General features: G+C 33.2%; 1 protein-coding gene across 5 annotated transcripts in view; it reads right to left on the bottom strand.

Moving 5' to 3' along the window:
• Nucleotides 1-17,124, bottom strand: part of LOC106458385 — a 185,849-nt gene that overhangs the window by 78,986 nt on the left and 89,739 nt on the right. Inside the window, exon 1 of one of the 5 annotated variants that reach the window (XM_022384574.1) lies at nucleotides 4,912-5,031. The exons of the other annotated variants lie outside the window; for them this stretch is intronic. The gene's annotated coding sequence lies outside the window, so the exon portion shown is untranslated. Of the gene's footprint in view, nucleotides 1-4,911; nucleotides 5,032-17,124 lie in introns of those variants that run through there. 5 annotated transcript variants of the gene reach the window in all.

A 17,124-nucleotide genomic window follows, 5' to 3' on the forward strand; every position in this document is an offset into this window, starting at 1 on the left:
TAACCACCTGGTCGTGCCGGGCCTTTTGAAAACTGTAAAGCTTCAGATTGCGCTCATATAAACTTGTATTAAATAAAACAATTATCTCCTTGTAAATGTATGATAGTTTCCTTCTACTCAATATTACAAACAACGTGCTAGAGTATACAATATTATTGTTATGGGAAACATCAGGCAATTTCTTATATCTTTTCTATGCAGTCGCATCAATCTTTCAAGTACGAATTAGCTTTCAACACAGCGACATCTGTCTGTAGTAATACAAAGTGCATCATATCGAAAGGCTACGTCTTATTCTTTTGAAATATCCAACTGATGTCGTCACCTTCAATTCAAAAGAAAGTTTTCAGATTTTGTGATTCATTCAAAGATGCAGAATCTACAGAATACAATATGCTTGTATAAGAATATTGTATAATGATACACGACTAAAGTAAAACATTATTATAACGACGATTCTACTTAAATTTTCTTTTCTTGGAATATTTTATTTGATTAATCATTGTGAATAATTTCATACCGGAGTCACAAAACTTTTATCGAGTACCTCCACAACCTAAACTACATATTAATGTTAAATATAAATGTAAACCGAATCTACACTTAGATTCACCACTTGTCACTGAGTTATACCAGCTTTCGGGGAATTCTACTCTCACTAACTCTAGACAAGTGCAAATCGAAAGATTGTTTGTTACAGTAGGCTGACTGTGGTCTGCCCACCACGGGTATCGAAACCCGGTTTATAGCATTGTAAGTCCGCAGACATACCGCTGTGCCACTGGGGAGCCAAATCGAAAGAATAAGACAAGGCTTCTTATAGCGGTGTAACGTATATTGTGTATGTGTTGTTTGAGATGTCTTCTACTCATCATAGTGAATTTATATTGATATAGGATTTAAAATAAATGGAGCATTGATAAGTCAGTGACAAGTGATAAATCGAATGATAGATTGAGCTTCACATTATTTGTAATTTTTTAAACAGCTTGTCGGCTGAATAATTCACAAGAATGATTTAGTAGAATCAGTGTTTCTTAATCTTCAAACCTATATAAGAATAAGTTCACTTTGGTGAGCAAAAAAAAAAAAACATCTTAAAGCAACATACATTGTATATATTTATTTCAGTGGTCTTGTTTGATAGCTTTGCATCTCAGCCCTGAACAAAATTATATTTAAACTGAACTACAAAGGCTAGATGATGATATTTTAACCCAAAATATAAGTTGTATTTGTGTCCTTCCAATCGGAAGTAAAGACAAGAAATAAGGCCTGAATCACGTAAGATTTAAGTGTTCACTTGTTTGTAGTTAAGCACAAAGCTACACAATGAGCCATCTGAGCTCTGCCCACCACGGGTATCCAAACCCGGTTTCTAGCGGTATAAGTCCGCAGACGTACCCCTGTGCCACTGGGAGGCAATTGTTCTTCACTTTATGATCTAAACTGAATTTATACTTGGTTTCAGCGTCATTTAGTAAAATTAAGTTTTGTTTTTTTAAAGAAAATGTGACTGAACATTGTAAAAAGTTGAATTTTAAAAATGCAAGATCAATTTGTTTTGCTCTATTTTTGTGAGTGTGTAAACACGTGAGATTCGGTAACCACATTACTTTGCTTTAATTCGTATATTCTTAGAATTGTACTGTTATGTTAAAATGGATACATGCACAGATGGCTACATATATTGTAGGAAAGTTGGTTTGTTTGTTATGAATTTCACGCAAGGCTACACGAGTGCTAGCCGTTCCTAATTTTGCAATGTAAGACTAGAGAGAAGGCAGTTAGTCATCGTCACCCACCGCCAACTCTTGGGCTACTCTTTTTACCAACGAATGGTTGGATTGACCGGCACATTATAACGCCCCCACGGCTGAAAGAGCGAGCATGTTTGGTGTGACGGACATTCGAACCCGCGACTCGTCGATTGCGAGTCGAGCGCCCTATCCACCTGGTCATGCCGGGCCTTGTAGGAAAGTCTTACTGTGGTAATAATTTTTGTTTTTTATTTCCTCGGGTTTGTGTGTGGTATCAACTGAGCTGCAGAGTTAACCCTCTAGCTACTCCTAGAAAGGCACTTTTGAACTACTAAAATTGCTACACCATTAACGCTAGTAATTGAAAATCAAATCAAATTTGGCTTTTTATTTATGCATTTATTTTTGGGTGCAAAAAATAAAATTGTCTCCAACTCATTTACAAAGTGCTTAAAACGTGTGTTTAATTATATGTGGCTAAACAAAAAGAAACAGATAAGTGTTAAACAGAAGTGGTGGGATGAGTAAAATCCTAGCTCTCATCACCAATAATGGATTTATAGGAAACGACAGTTAGACTGAATGTTGGGAAGTGCTGTGAAAAACATGATCATTAAGTTTGGTTCGGGTTAACGACGTAGTAAGCAAGTTTTCCCTTGTCATATCTTTCAAACTAAGATAAGGGGAAGCGCAGCGGTATATGTCAGCTGAAACTAATGAAAAAAATACATTTTCTAACAAAAAACAAACAAATTATATGCATCGTCCCTGAATAACATATGTATCTATGTATGCGAACGTTTCTCTTCATATAAACATTATATACGTCAAACAAAGTAACCTAGATAGAAATAATAACACTAATGTGTTCATCGTGAAAAAAAAACGCTTTTGTTGAAATAAATGCAAATAACTGTGCAGCTATTGTCTAGCTTTGGAGTGTTAGAAAACCCATTTATGTACATTTTCGTACAGTGTAGATATCAAATAGACATGGAGAAAGTTCACACGTTTACTAGCAATGAAAACTCAAGCGTTATCCCAAAGGTAAAATACTACATCGTCATGAACGTTATCTTGTTTAACAAAAGTTATAACTATGGCAGGTTCTCACTCTGATCAATGATTGTCTTATATTCATATGCACTAGCAGATTAGAGCTTATCAAATTGTTATCTAAAGGTCAAAATTGCCTGAAGATAAAAGAGTAAAGTACTCAGACTTTCATACGAATATATTAATGATTTAGGTTTATGGTTCGTTCATGTTATCATAGTTCATGAAACTGTAATCTAATAACCAAAGACAAACAGCATTCCAAAAAATTGTGTTAAATATGTCGTTGACTAAAGTCCACAAACAACAAATATTAATGAATGTTTTGACTCTACTAGTTCATACATATATAATAATTGCATAACTTGATTCCCGAACCGACGTTTTTATCAGTCCCGCTACTTGGCGCCACTATACAATTATTGATGATTCAGCCATTCCCTAGCGAAGCCCTAGTTTATCACAGGCCACATTCCACAAATATCTAACTTAGCAGAAACCTTATAGACTTGCACAATCAGGCAGATAACGTCGTTTGTGGAGTCTACAACACGTGGCGACAGTAAGTGTACTGTATATAGTTGACCTGACGCACTACATACATTACTGACTGCCTTTTTATTGACATTTTTCAGACATCTCGACCGAGTAGGTTGCATTAATAATACTTCTATTGTTCTGATAACATCTTAGATCTAAGGAAGTAGTGAATGTATGAAATTACCACTACTTTGCCAAATAAGTGGTATTAAAAAAGATTGTCGATATAATACATACATATGCGCTAATTGCTACAAATTATACTATTATATTTGATATTTCCCAAGTAATTTTATGTGCTACTTTTTTATTCACAGTTTATACGTATTCGTATTTATACGCTTAAATATAAGCAATAAAAATATGGTATTTCGTAAAATGCATACTTGGATTATCTGCAAAGAATAATTTTAAAAATGCCAAGGTAAAATACTTCAAGAGAATTGCAACTTCATAACGTAATTCATTATCTGTGAATACAGTGGAGCACCATGAATTTGCTCGTCGTTGTCTGTTGGTGAGTGTTTGACTTGAAGAAATAGTTCAAAGAGAGTTTATAATGATATTCTCTCCTCGTTCTCTATTCCGATGCACTCGCAGTCATTTTTGATAAGTCCAAATGTTTCTGAAGTCGTTTGCAAAAGACCTTTTGAGCATAGCACGTCTCTTATACAACTACACGATAGTTGAATTTTTCCATCTACTATTCACTTACTAAACAAAAACAAAACCATTGCATAAGGTAATGCAAAATTAGGAGCAAAAATATTAGTGCATAGATTACTTATGTTCATGTGGCCTGTTGCTTAAATAAAAGGCAAAAACGCTGGTGAAAAATTTATGGATTTCGAAGAACTCATGAATGAAAGCCAAGGAGAATAGCTTATAATATGTTAATCACATTACACCCGCTACTTCCAGTACCGACTAGGCCTTTCGCTTAATACCACGGCTCACCAGATAAGCCGGGATGCGATGAGATAGTAGTTTTAAAAAAAATTGGCACGTGTTTATAAAATAATCGTTGTATTTTTTTTAAATTGTGAGTTGTTTTTAACAGACATAGTAGTGTTGTATATATATATATAATTTTTCATGAACAATGACTGTTATGGTGTGAATCATATCAAGCAAGTGAATTATAATTATTATAAATTTACTTAAATCATTTACAAATCAGATTTATAGGGTACGAAATTTACCAACCTGAACAACAACAGTATAAGCCTTATACTATTGACTTAACACATTCTTATAGGCCTATTGAAAGCGTGACCGATTTACTTTATTATCGTAGTACTTGTCAATAAATGAACACTAAGAACATAAACTCCAAACAAAGTACTTATCTGCTGACTCATTTTATTAGTTTTAACTAATGAGTGTCATTATCAGCAACTGAGAGTTTCTCAACACTAAACATTTAAAGCAAAAGTAATTCTCAGAAACTTCGGACGTAATGCGCGATAGTTAATTAATCAACCAATATCGCCAGTTATTACAACAAAAATTAGATCAAAGTGAACACATTGATATTATGAAACACTTAACTTACCTCGTGGGTTCCACATTCTGTCAAAGATCCGCGAGTATACAATCCGCAAAATCAGTCAAGCATTTCTCAAATTAACGCGCACTCAACCTCATCGATTTATTTTTATTTTTCTACTCAAACTTCTCACCAATGCCATGAAGGCTGACTCCACTATTTAACAAGGGAGGGCGCTGTAACACGTAGTGATGCAAAATGTCGTGTCAACACAAAATAGTTTGAATGTTTCATGCATTAGTTAAAGATCGGATAGTAAACAGGTGGAAATAGCAGCCAAAAGAGTTCAAATGATGAAAACGATAAAACTATGTCATGTCGCTATTAAGTTTCTTCGTAAAAAAAAAAAGGGCTATGTATGTCAACACGAGTAAGTTTTCAATGTTAAAAAGGAAGACTTAGGTATCTTTATCACTTATTTAAAAGCATCTACACTGGTAGGTTTGGCTCAAAATTAAAGTTCTAGTAACCATGATGTTCTTTTTAAACAAGTTTTTCAGTGTTTTAACTGGTACCTCGAAGAATATAATTTGATAAATTACCTAACAACTTGAAATCTCGTAGTCAAGTTATCGTGTTTTTCCAAATTCTTCGCAAGTGCTTATAACCCATATGAAATACAATGACGGCCCACACAATATTAAAGAAGCGAATCGCTTAAAAGATAACTTATATTCTTATTATTCACGCGTAAATCTTAAGGTGGCAGTTTTACACAAAACCACGCCTGTATCAACTTATATTAAATTATATGATTATTTTACTGTTTCATTTTCCGTGATTATATAACTTGGTAAGGAAAAGACTCCAAACTAAAATTAAAAGATCATATTGATGTAAACCAAAACACTTTTACCTCTGAGAATACAATTAGTCCACATCTACTAATCGTCAACAATTAAATTCTCTTGATACAGCAATTTTTCTGGCAGTAATTCCACAATTGCATCAGTAAAGAATTTTTAAATCAGGCCTAAATTCACATGCTAAATCTACAGTGACATACAAGCTCGTCAAGACCACCAAATACACATACGTTGTAGAACACATCATTAATTTGCATGTGATAATGCAATGTACCAGCTATTACTTGTGCCCTATAAATCCAAAAATGTGGTCAAATCGTAGTAAGTGTAGAAGACAACTGGTTGAAGTAAGGATCTCTACACCTAGTGCATAAAAGGGGAATAGTAGTTGGTGTCCATTAGCAAAAGCATTCTTATGAAATACAATTTCTTTGACTAGCTGGTCAACATAATCTGCCAGAGTTTATCAGAAGTAGGAATCATAGGAAAACAACTCCCATGTCTGCCACTAAAATAAACTAGATCCGACATCCGACAAATGAATAGAGAGGTGTATAAGGTGCAACTTCAATAATGGTCAGAATACGACTATTTCAAACCGTATCATGAGATGATGTAATGATATGGGGAATTTTTCTCATGGTCGTATTTAGGTACTTTGATCCTATCAGAAAGTCGAATAACATCCAAAGTGGGCATGAATGATGCTACCAATCATTTTCATCTTACAATGCTGGATTCTTAACCTCGTTGCTGTCCATAAATAATTTACAGATTCCATAAATGACTTCTGCCATCTTTTTTTTTCGATCAAGAGTCTCTGGGATGAAAGTGAACGTCTCGTGTGCCTCCACATTCCTTTGCAGTCATCTGTGAACTATCTACAGATTATTATCCCAGCCGCATGGGTTATAATCTAGCTTGTTCCAGCATCTTATGGAATTTCTGCCACGCCGTTCTCAGGTCACTATCGTAATAAAAGGCGACCCAAACCAATATTACGTGAGAATCTAAAGTGATCAGTCAGTGTTGGATTCAAAGTAATATTTATCCAAGTATCGATTATCAACTAAACTGAACAGAACTGAAAAGTGTTTTGTTTGTTTATTATTTTCTTAATAACAATGAATATCGCCAAAGTATAGGGAAAATATAATGACTTCAAAATTTACAAACATATGTAGATAGTCCAAAAAACAATAAAACCTTCGACAGTTTCTGTCCAATGACAAGATAACATAAAGATTATGTAAAAACTGAAATTTAAAAATTTACCTAGTTTTAAAAAACTTGTAAACCAGATCGATTTTCTTAAGTCAATTTTATTTATTTATTTGTTTCAGAATTTTCACGCAAATCTACACAAAGGGTTTTCTGCGCATGACCATCCTAATCTAGAAGTGATAGACTAGAAAGAAGGCAACTAGCTAACACCATCAACTTTTTGGACTAACTCTAGTCGAATAATGGGATTAACCTTCACATAATAACGTCTCGACAGCTGAAAGAGCGAGCATATTTGATAATGGGATTCGAACCAGTTACCCGCAAATTGTAAATCCAGTGCCATAACCAACAAGTCATGCCAGGTCACCATATAAGACGAACAAGTAAAACCAAAACTGATGCTCCCCAGTGGCACAGCGATATGTCTGCAGACTTATAACGCTAGTAGAATCCGGGTTTCGATACCCGTGGTGGGCAGATCACGGATAGCCCATTGTGTAGCTTAGTGCTTAATTTCAAACAACCCAAAACTTGATAATTTTAGATGTTTGTAAATTTTACGATAAATGGAACACAGGCGTCCAAGTCCACATAAAGGTCAAGAGTTTTTTTAATGTACTATATAGCCATGAATTTCATAAAAAAACACTCAATTTTTTCACTCTCAACTTTCTGCTAAAATGTTTTAATCGTGGTTTTTTACCCATGATTCTTAATCTGCTTTTAAAATTTGGGGAAAAAATCCTGAAGAGATAACAAAGAGGAAGATGAAAAAGTACCGTCTTATCATGAATTCGCCGCTTTCTCATGCCATTGAAATAGAATCTCCAAAGTGAAAGAGCAGATCATTCTGAGAAATATAAAAGTTCATAACTTAATAGCTTTCTGAACGAACTAATAAGTAAGAGATAGAGAGTTGATGTGATTAGCAGTCGCAAGAAATATATTGTTATGTCCTCAGGTGGGTTAGCGGTAAGTTAACGGACATAGAATGCTAAAATCAGGGGTTTGATTCGCCGCGGTCGCCAGAGCGTAGATAGTCTAATGTACAGCTTTGTGCTAAAACAAACATTCTGCATTCATTGTAAAACTGGTTGCGTGAATTTGTATAGATCTGGCAGTGTAGAAAAATTGCATGAGATTTCAAAGAATTTCAGTGACTGGAATAGTACTTAGTAGGAAGTCGTTTCAGTCTATGATCACAAAAATTGAACACGTCTATCCAAATGTTCAAGGCTTTTAAGATCATTGTCCATATAATACAAACGCACAACAGCATTACATGAAGCGATAAGCGCACTGAAAAAAGGCTCCATTCTATTTTTTAATTTCAAATTTACATTGAAAGCATAACAAATTATGCAGGCAGTACAGTTCCAATATTTTACTGCACGCTAACAAACTTATCTTATTTGAATCATTAGATATGATAAAGTTAATGGCGTTAACGTGAAATAAGTTCCAATAGTTGAGTTTAGTTAAATCGCATATGGTATAGAATCTTTCCGGTTATGGTGCTTTACTCATAATCATATAAAGCAGTTGAAATGCAATAAGCAGACAGAGAATCTTCTACATATTCGAGAAGAAATGGGTTATTAAAAGCACCAGCCACATCATTAAAATATAATTTGGTATACTCATTTGTAAATCAAACGCCTGTTCTCTCATAGTTGCTGCAGGTTATTCATGTATATCATGAGTATCGAACCCCAATTTGTTTGCGTTATAAGCCTCATACTTACGACTGGGCCACAGGGGATCAAAACTGAAGGAAGCAAAGAAGGCTCTGGAACTTTCTAGATTTTAATAGTTAAAGTTTTTGCTTTATTTTTGTGTTGATTAAACAGTTTAAAGAGACTAAACTCATTGACTTCTATTTATAGATACAATTCCTTAAACATAAATCCAAAATTAGCGATAGATTTCTCTAGTTTTTAAAGTGTTTAGGTTTATAAGTTGTTTTTCGCAAACATTCTTTCTCTAGATTGAATAAATAAGTAAATATAAGCCACTGCTATTTTATAATGTTTTAGCATCAGATGTTTTACAAACTTTTTAAATTTATTCTACATACGCTCAATAAGGTGCCATAACCTTCATTTTAGCAAGATATCAAACAGACGTATTTAGCAATCACGGTTTATATATGCTTCTTTAGATTGTTTTAAGCAGTGCATCTATAATTCACTGGTAAAATAATATAATAATGAATTTTTAATTAATTATCATAAGACTTTGGACCAGAATAAGCATTGTTTCTTCAATCGGCAACTCTATAAACATTGATCTGAAGTTAGATTATTTGATACTGTTCTTAACATTTTGTATACACAGCACGTAAACAGCTTCTCAAAATATTTTCTACACATCTCGTAACTGCATGATGATGGTTATAAAGTGGATATTTAGAAACACATCACCATCTCAGGATCTAGGTTATTCAAAATCTGCTTACATTTATACAAAAGTTGTTATATTTTAAGTTATATTTCATTTTGTATGTTAATCCTGTAATCGATAAAAATCTTTCTTAGATCGGTGGTTTAATGGATCAATAACCTATTGTTGAGTATGGTTATGGAAAAGGTTAGTATACTGTAAGGCTTACAAAATGCTTCATATACATATATATCATCAATTTTAGTGAACACCTGTTAGTGTGTGAATCAGGTTAAGCGATTGAATTACAATTATTATCGGTTTTACTTTATGTCATTTACAAATCAGATTTTTAGGTAGGAGTTAATAACACAACAATATTTATCTTCAATTTTTACACTTTTACTTATCTATTTATTTTTATTACTTCTTATAATTATTTCAATTAATTTTACTATCATTCACAAGAACTGATAAGAAGCAATATAGTCTTATTTTTAGTTCTTAAAAAACACACATTACATCAAGTTTATCTCACAGTTAATTATGTAGTTATCTTACCTTATCAAGAAAGTTTTCGCAGATAGCCCTCAAGTAGTTTTGTGCGCAATTCAAACCAAACCAGAAAGTGTATTAATCTCTTCTATATAATAATCTTAATTTCTTTATTTTTTCTGCAATAGAATAAATATAGCATAACCGACTGTTTTCACCCCCAATGAAAGAATAGACCATTCCAAGCTTTTACTTGTTGTTAAACAAATGTTTAAACAACTCTATTCAAAACATTTTACATTCTTGTTTTAGTGTGATATTAATGTTCATACTTATTTGTTCATTTAGAAGTTTTGCGCTAAACAACACAAAAAAACATTTACGCGTAGCCATTCGAAATGATAGACTAGAAAGAAGATAGCTAGTCCACAATACCCACATTTATTTTCTTGGGTTATTATTGTCTGACCGAATAGTAAGTGATCTTTGACTGTCATTTTTATAGCGCACCCACTGCCCCAAAATCCGGAGCGCATTTTTGTGACAATGCAACGCGAATCAGGATCGTCCGGCTCTGTTTGTAATTTAAGAAAAACCCAAGCAAAAAACGGAAATACTGAAATAAACATGTAGATTCGCCCTTCGATTTTCTGCTAAGAACGCAAGAGATAGGATATAGGATATAACAATCTTAGCGAAAAACTGGGTTCCAGTGGTTAGTGTGCCTGAATTGTGTGTTCAGATGCTCTTTGTAGATCGTTACTCAAAATTCTGAAGCAAAAAAACAAAAAAAACGAGGCGTCAGAGAACGATCCAAAATGGTTTGTTTGTTGGTCGTTGAGTCCAAAGCTACACAATGGGCTATCTTTTCTGTGCTCTCTACGAGTATCGAAACCCGGATTTTAGCAGTATGAACCCTCAGAATATCCGCTGAGCCACATCGGTTGTCAATGCTAATAGCCCCCCAATAGCACAGCGATGTGTGGGCAGAGCACAGATAGTTCTTTGTGTAGCTTTGTGCTTGATAACAAAGCTAATAAGGTACAAATCAATCAATGGCTAATAACAAAAGCCCAAAGGAGCTCCATGTAAAAAGAATGCTGCATGAGAAAAGAGAAATGGATAGATATGTCAATCTAAATGATATTTTCACTGATCACAAATGTATATACGTTATGTAGTATTCAATAAATTCTGAATAAAAAATCAGTACTGTAAAATTGAAAAGCACTCAATTCTGCCTATAGTAAAAAGTATAAGATATTATAACCTATACGAATCTTTTTACTCTCTTGAGTTAAACGGAAATCATCGTTTCAAACAATTTGCTGTATATTACATTTACCGAAATCTTAGAAGGTTGTAAAACAAAAACGACTCCCTTGAACAGAATACTAATATTTTGTTTTAAGTGCTTAAACTAAAAACTGTAAAAACTGTTAGAACTGCTTGTGTTACCCAGCTGTAAATAGTTTTCAAAACTATGAGTGATAGCAGCAGCCAAAGGAGTAAAAATTATTATAATAGATATATATACTTATACGCTGGAAAATACATACTTGTATTTCTTAGAAGTGGGGATTAAAAGATTTTTATTCCTTCTTGTACTGAAATAACTACAAGTTATTTTTCTCTATGCGAAAAGTATCAAGAAATGTATGATATGTTAAATGATATTTCATTAAAATCTAACTAAATGCTTATTAAGTGCTACTCTCTCTGCTCATAAACATCAAATTTCATAATACATTTGCTCATTGCTTCCTTATGTATAAAAAGCTCAACATTTGCAGAATCTTAGCCCAAGAACGCAATGTTAAAATATATGATGGTTTCAAGAGATTGTTTTTCCATGTGGACTTAAATGCTTTGATTTTCGGCGATTTTAAAGCAATAAAATCAGAATGTTAAACCTCAAAGGTCGTTTTTTTTTCTAATTTCTTTGGTCTGTCATGAAAAATTTTAGAAATTTTTGGCTGATACCAATATATTGTTATACTCCAAAAGCAAATACAGAAGAACATTCATTAGACAAAAGTAATCAATTATGAACAAAAGCGTGTATAAGACGGTGTGTTGCTCAAAACTTCACCTGAGATAGAAATATTGGTACTCGAGGTCAATGGTTGAACAAGTAAAAAATCGTCAGTCTCTTGAATGGAGTGAAATCTACAAAAGTAAGGCTTAATGTTACTTTATACTTTTACTGGATGGAAATTTTTGTCTTCTCGAAACTGAAACCATTTGTAATAATGTTCCTATTAAACCACAGAATGTTGAGTTGTATAAAATGTTATATGTGAACACATAATTACACTATGCACGCTTTAATGTCCACACATCCAGTGATGGATGCCTTTTCAATGACAGGAGAGTTCATAAACCTGTGAAAAAAATGTTGTGCTAAACCAAGTTGGCGCCGAACGACATGTCTCGATGGTTGTGGGCAACACTGAAATTAAGGTTACAAGGCATTGACAGTGACACAGGAGAATTTAATCTATCGCTTCAAGGACGCTGAATGCCCTCCAACTGGGATAATCGTAATTCTCCCCCATTTTCTCTTGGTCCTCGTAACTCAACATGAAACGGCCACCTGGCCTTTGTTTCACAGCTTATCTCGAATGAAAATAGCGTGTCAAAAACAAACTTTACGTGAACCATCTAATAAAAAAAAAGAAGCTTCTAAACGCCAAGATCATAGGAAGAAAAAATACAATAAAAGAAAACAAAGTAGACAGTAGTAATTATGTTTTCTAGTATTGTCTGTTTTCAACTAAACAATAGTCCTATAAAACTGGCTGCTCAAATGAAAAAGCTTAAACGTTCTATCAAGTGTGTTTTATCTATAATCCTTACAGCAGAGTCTTCGCGAGATTGAGCAAACCAGAGGAACAAAAGAAACTGTCTATAAAAAGAAAAGTTCTCTGCAAACAAAATACATTTAATGAAGGAATTCATATAAAGTTACTCGCGTTGTTAGTTGAAAATAGCAGAAGATAACTTATACGGCTAACGAGACTAACGGTAAAACAAAATGTCAAAACCTTCTTGCTTCAAAACATTCCAAGAAAAAGATTTTTAATTAAGTTTCTCAAGGATGACAAAGGCACGTTTCTTGTATGAAGATGTGTCAATATACTGCAAGTGATTGCCCTTAGGATTAATCTTTGAATTATTCCTGTGGCATTTTTTTACACTTTCTACTTTTGTCAGTACATAACTTGTTTCACTAAAGTATCAAATCTTTCCGTCAGAGAGATTTATAAACTATATATAAATATCAGAGGTGACGGTAGACAACATGAGATTTTTCTTAAAGCAGTGTCAACATTTTAAGGAATTTTTCTGAAAGTATGAATCTAAGAGTACACACAGTGCGAAATGTAACAATTTCACCAATTCAATTCGTTAATATAAGATATGCAACAAACTGCCTGGATTTTTTCTCGACAGCTACGAAAATTGAAACTAAACCTATACTTATAGTATAGACCATTTAGATATGAATACTTTTTTAAATGTGTTATAATAATTCTAATATGTAAAGGGCGTATGAATATGTATGTGCTTATCCCGCAGCATTGAATATTTCTGTATGAAACCATTCGCAAAAAAAAACAAATGGTAAATTCTGTTCAATAGAAAGTCAGTTATTTTACAGCAAGAATGGTAGAGCGTACGTATGTAAAACAAATGTATTTTTTAGTGAAGAATTAGTATTATGCACAGCATGAAAGCTTTCGAACAGGCGCTATTTGACAATCTACGATACTTTAAATCCACAGACTTCCAACCAGGAATAAATACGCGGAAGTTATCATAACACGGAATCTTTCATAATGTTGTGCTGATGAATTTTCTAACGCTACAAGCGATATATTTCTAAAGGTTTATGCTATTAATAACAAATGTTTAAATCTAGGAGTTTAGAAGCTTCAACCCTTATACGCTCTGATTTTTAACATTGTGTTTATGGCAGCTAAATTTGAATAAACAAAACGAAGCTGCCATCCTTTTCAAACATGTTTTAATCATACAGATCCTAAATGAAGCTGTGATATAACAAAAGAACTCGCCTTTACTAGTTTTTCCGAATTCTTTATTACGAACTAATCTCTCAATATTGCTACAACTACGAACCACTTTTTTAAACATTATACAATTGACTTTTCTAAGATCACTGCGTGTATTTCAAGATACAGTTTTGGTGAAATCACTAGTTTTATGGATTTTTTAGGAAGTAATTTTCTTATGCTTTTGAAGAACAACATATTAGGCTTGTCGAATTGGAATTCTTGGAAATAATAGAGTTAACGGATTTACAGTTGAAACTAAACACTCGAAATCTCGAAAAATATCACAAGTATTTTCAATGTAATCTCCTATAGTGGTAATAGCTGTCATAAATTTTTCGACTCTTGGGAAATAATCTCATTTTCGATCAACAAGATACATCAATTTAAAGTGTTCTTTTTTTTTTAAGTGTTCCACTAATAGTTTCTGACATAGTGAAAATAGATGGGTTAGTAAGCTCAAGACAGTAAAACATCTGACAGATAATATAACATTCAGGGACAGAGAACTTATGTCAAAACCACACTGTCCTAAATAGACAGGAAAATATTGCGAATTCCAAGCACATGACGATCAAAAGATCTGGCATAGTTGTCACGTTAAAAAACTCGCATTTCACGTCTCACTGATAACTAGTGTTGAATTCATTTTAAAAAGTATTCTTCGGTGTGCTAATAACTTTCAGCGCATATCAGACCTCAAAATAACAATTACTGACACTTTGACCCAGTTGTTTTTTACGATATCTTTGAGGTTGGAATTTAACCGTTTTGTTTAAGAAAGGAGAGAGTTATAACGAAAAAAAAACTGAGTTAATTATTTCAGATTTGTGACATAAAACAGAATATAAATTTTCAAATAAATACACACAGAAAATAGTGGAAATTATGTCAGTAAGAAAAATGTATCTAAGCTTTCCAACAAAAAATAAGGGTATTGTAACTTCTTTAATATAGTTTGATAAAAAAGTGCCCAAAGTAAAAGTAATATAAAAGCAAAACCAGCCAATCATAAACAAATAAATTTGATTATGGTCACATAACCCAAATTACAGCTTCAAATGAAGTGCAGTTTATTCCAAGGTTCTAAAAAAGTAAATGATATTGTAAATTAACATATAAACTAAGTGTCTGTATATTTATTAAAAGCAAATATTGGAATAAAATTTAAAACTCGTAAGATTCCTTAACTGTAATTCTCTGTGCTAACACCCTAAAAATCAAACGGCGTGTTTTCCAAACAGTCATCTCCTTTATTGCTACAATTAACGCCTTTACAGCCCATTAGGTTTGTAATTCAGAATTGCTTCTCACATTCCTGCGTTGCGTAGTACACAGTTTGTACAGCGGTCAACAATTCTAAGAACAGCTGTTGAAGGATTTATTATTAAACAAGAGGGAATCCTCAATAGCCGCGGCACTTGAAATTCTTTTAGGCAGGATTAGAGTACATTAATCTATGAAATCTTGGGCGTAGTCAAATATATCAATTATATCTCAAATCGGTCAAGAGATGACGAAGCTATGAGCTAAAAGTTTGCACTTGAAAAAAAAACAAAAAAACTCAGCCGTTCTATGAGCTGCTACGTCGCGACTAAAAAGAAAAAGAAAAGAAACATAAAATACAACTAAATACTTAGATATAGTTTAACTCACAGGATACGAACTCCGTCGTAGCTGAATATAATACTTGCAAAGTATCTGTACCTGATACAGGTTGTGTATAGTACTTACCAAGTATCTGTACCTGATATAGGTTATGTATAGTACTTACGTGATACAAGTGACAAATTGAATATATATAGGGTGAGTCATACAAAATTTCCCTCCCTCAGTTAAGATATTGAGGGTGCTAATATACTATTGTTTTTCATTACAGTTTTGTGTAATCATGAGACCTTTGTATATGGACTTTAATATTCGCTGATAACTGTAGTGGGCACTTTGAACATCTGTTTGAGCAATCGTGCAAATACAGTTTAACAATGGTGAAACGTTTGTAGTTTCGTTTTCTTTCATTGGGGAGGGTTCACTATAGTACACTCTGCACATAGGATTTTTAAGTATTTATGATTTTCAGTTTAATATGCTCAAGACTCTCAATAAATGCTCTAGATTTCTATTGCCATTCAATGTGCTGCTTCAAAAGACATTTTTCGTTTAACTACAGTAATGAAACAACGTTGAAAAAAAAACTGCTTGAATAAAAATGTGTAACTTTTTACCTCCGCCACCAAACGTGGAAGGAGGCTGTTTTCACCTCTCTCTGTGTGTGCATGTGTGTTTGTCAACAAAATGGGTGAATGGATTTAGACGAAACTTGGTATACATTTGAACTATGACTCAACTTAAGCGTTTAGTTTTGAGGGTTAAGGTATCATAGCAAGGACACGAAATAAAAAAAATCCCTACATATTAACATGGGGACTGATCTTTCGCACTATTTTTGCTCTATAACTCAGTCAAAAAGGATCGGATTTTGACAAAACTTGATGGACTTGTGTAGAATATTATTCTTCATTATCCAGCATCTAGGTTAGATTTTATTCTTATTCGTTTGGACCTGTAGTAAAGTAATATATTTATTTTACAGTTCTGAAAAAAATGTATTAAATTTGGTTATGAATCCTAAAATAACAGGAAAAACGTTTTGTTAGAATGATTCAAATATTCAGTCTAGCAAAGACAATTCACAAAACTATTGGGAAAATTCGCGTTCATTTATATTGCTTGTTTCTATAGATAGCCAAACTTAAGGCCATATAAAAACACAATGGACGGAACAAATTTTATTTCACTCCTCTTTTTTGTTTTTGTTTTTTGTAACGTTGCATATTTCTAAGACAGGGTCATTTCTACACGTCAACAGTACGTGGAATCATCTCATCACGTGACTCATACCGTTAGCATAACAATTCCAGCAACCAAACCTTAACAAAATAAAACACAATGACTCATTCTGCTTGGAATACATAAGCTTCCAAATACACCGAACTTGACATAGCTATATAGTAGCCAACTTATTCTGCCAAACACTAGAAACTTATCTCAAGTTCTTGAAGTTAAAGCTTATTAATTAATTAATGCGTGCAGTAAACAAAAACTTTAATTTCCAGTGTATGTAAGCTTTTTGTAGTAACTGTACTATTAGCTGAAACTTAGAATAAAAACACATCAGTGTTAACGTGAAAACAATCATGATAAAGGATGCTGAATGAATACCTAGAATAGTT

This window comes from Limulus polyphemus, unplaced genomic scaffold, assembly GCF_000517525.1.
Source record: "Limulus polyphemus unplaced genomic scaffold, Limulus_polyphemus-2.1.2 Scaffold454, whole genome shotgun sequence".
In the NCBI taxonomy this organism is placed as follows: Eukaryota; Metazoa; Arthropoda; class Merostomata; order Xiphosura; family Limulidae; genus Limulus; species Limulus polyphemus.